This window comes from Mandrillus leucophaeus, unplaced genomic scaffold, assembly GCF_000951045.1.
Source record: "Mandrillus leucophaeus isolate KB7577 unplaced genomic scaffold, Mleu.le_1.0 Scaffold2, whole genome shotgun sequence".
NCBI classification, from domain to species: domain Eukaryota; kingdom Metazoa; phylum Chordata; class Mammalia; order Primates; family Cercopithecidae; genus Mandrillus; species Mandrillus leucophaeus.
Window position 1 is genome coordinate 13,339,131 of NW_012102031.1, and position 2,532 is coordinate 13,341,662.

The 2,532-nt window shown below is 51.0% G+C and overlaps 1 protein-coding gene across 1 annotated transcript in view; it reads left to right on the forward strand.

The window, feature by feature from the left end:
• Nucleotides 1-733, forward strand: part of DUSP18 (dual specificity phosphatase 18) — a 24,870-nt gene extending 24,137 nt beyond the window's left edge. The window contains exon 3 of the mRNA XM_011979051.1: nt 486-733. The gene's annotated coding sequence lies outside the window, so the exon portion shown is untranslated. The remainder of the gene's footprint in view (nt 1-485) is intronic.
• The last annotated feature ends 1,799 nt before the right edge of the window (nt 734-2,532 follow it).

The window sequence follows — 2,532 nt, forward strand, 5'->3', positions numbered from 1 at the left end:
CTGGCTCTCTTGAATCACTCACTCTGGTGGACACCAACTACTCTGTGTTGAGGACACTCAAGGGGCCCTATGGAGAAGCCCCCATGGTAAGGAACTGAGGCCTCCTGCCAACAGCCACGTGAATGCCCCATTTCGAATGTAAATCTGAAACCATCTTTGCAAAACTGTGACTGACACAGTGAAAGAGATCTAACTTAATCAACTCCATCTTGCTTCTAACCTCCAAGCTGTCTTTGTTCATTCCTGGGCATAGGCTGAACTAACATTCGGAGAAACCTAGTTTACAGTTTATAGATTAAAATGAAGATGATAACAGCCCTTTCCCAAAGCAGACCTCTTTCTTGCCTAGGGACTAGATTGCCTATATAGGACTAACATTGGCCACAAGATTAGAAATTATGGTTTAGGAGTCGTGCAGCTGGAGGCTGCAAGATTCTGACCCTCCCTAAACTGCTCCTAAGATCAGTGCTCGAGATATTTTGCAGATCCTGTGCCTAATGGATCAGCTGGCACCACCCAGATGGATAAACTAGCTCGTCTGATCTTGTGGCCCCCACCCAGGAACTGACTGGGCACTAGAAGACAGCTTCAACATCCTGGGATTTCATCCCTGACCAATCAGCACTCTTGTCTCACTGGCTTCCCCCAACCCACCAAGTTGTCCTTAAAAACTCTGCTCCCTGAATGGTCGGGGAGACTGATTTCAGTAATAATAAAACTCTGGTCTCCTGCACAGCAGGCTCTGTGTGAGTTACTCTTTCTGTATTGGTAATTCCCCTGTCTTGATAAATCGGCTTTGTCTAGGCAGCAGGCAAAGTGAACCCATTGGGGGATCACAAATCCTTCAGCCCCAGCCAAGCTTTCAGATGACTGAAGCTCAGGCCAGCATCTTGACTACAATTTCATGAGAAACTCAGCCAGAACCAACCCACTAAGCCACTCCCGAATTCCTGATCCACTGAAACTGTGAGATACTACATGTTTGTTGCTCTAAGCCATCAGGTTTTGAGATTAATAGTTATTCTAAATCAATACAACCGATACCCACTCTGCCCCAACACTGTCCCCACCGTCATGTAGTTACCTAGACCACAACAACAGGTCTTCCCTAATCTCCCTGCCTCCTGTCTCGAGCCCCTCCAATTTTTTCTCTACATAGGGTCTGTCATGTGCATCCGTGGCTCAAAACCTCTCGTGGGCCTCCATTAAGTGGCCCTCAGTTAAGTATTTTGTGCTATTTCCAGGAAGTTATTTAGTGCAGTGGTGGAGGATTTGACATCCCTGAGCTAATTTGAGGGCAGCGTAGCATGAAGGAGCTGCTCCTTCCAGGGGACCAGGGCAAACAAGGACTCTTCATGATCCTTGTTTGCCCTGGCCCCCTGGAATGCCAATCCAAGGGCCACTAGGGGAGGGTAGAAGGGGCACCAGGCAGCTGGGCCTGAGACAGGTCTTTGTTTCGAAGTCCACAATGGCAGGATGCCCAGCACAGACCCAGCTTCCCAGGCTTCCTCCGAGGCAGGACAAGGGGACTGGAGGCTTGGCATCCACACTGCTGTGCTCTGGCGGGAGCATCCCTGGGGGACTCTCAATGTGCTCCGGCAGGCTGAGGAGGGGTGGCGCAGATAACAAGAGAAGCCTTGAGGAGGAAGTGGAAGCATCTGTGATAAGACTGAGGCCTTCCTAGGCCTTTGTCCATTACAGCTCCAGAAGCGGGTAGGGGGTTAAGTTCCACTGCTGCCCCCACTCAATACACAGAGGCACAGGTGGGGAGGACCTTGCGCAAGATCACACAGCTCAGATGTACTGAAGCCAGGATTCAAGCATAAGTCCAACTCCGAAGCCCCTGTTCTTTTTTATTTATTTTTATTTATTTTTTGAGATGGAGACTCATTCTGTCACCCAAGTTGGAGTGCAGTGGCGCGATCTTGGCTCGCAGTCCGAGCTCGGACTACAGGTGCACCCACCATACTCTGCTGTCTCTGTTCTTGACTAATCTCTCCTGCCCACTCCATGCCACATGCTATGCCGGTGCTCGGGAGAGAGCAGTGAGCCCTCCTGGAGCCCAGTCCAGTGGAGAAGAGAGACGAGAATCCAGTCCTGATGGTGGGATGTGATCAGGGCCCTGCCTGGACAGGTGCAGGGAGCTGGGGTGAGCTTTGGTTGGAGCTTCAAACTCAGCTTGGCATGGAATGGGGTGGGGTCTTGTGGGGAGAGCAGAGCTTCCGAAGGGAGGCAACACCTGTTTACCTAAAGAGAAGGCTTCCCAGCAGGGACTGGATGCAGAGATTGAGGCTCAAAGAGGTGAAGAGACTTGCCTGAGGCAACAGAAATATTGAGGAGCAGAGCCTGGAGGGACAACAACCTTTCAATGGGACCCTCCCTCCCCACTGTTATCTTGGTGATCTTCACTCCCAAGGATCCTGTGAGAGGAAGAGGCCAGCCTGAGGTCACATCATAAGTAGGAGGGGTCAGGACTCAAACCTGGGCTTTTGTTTTTGAGAGGATGTTTCGCTCTGCCACCCAGGCTGGAGT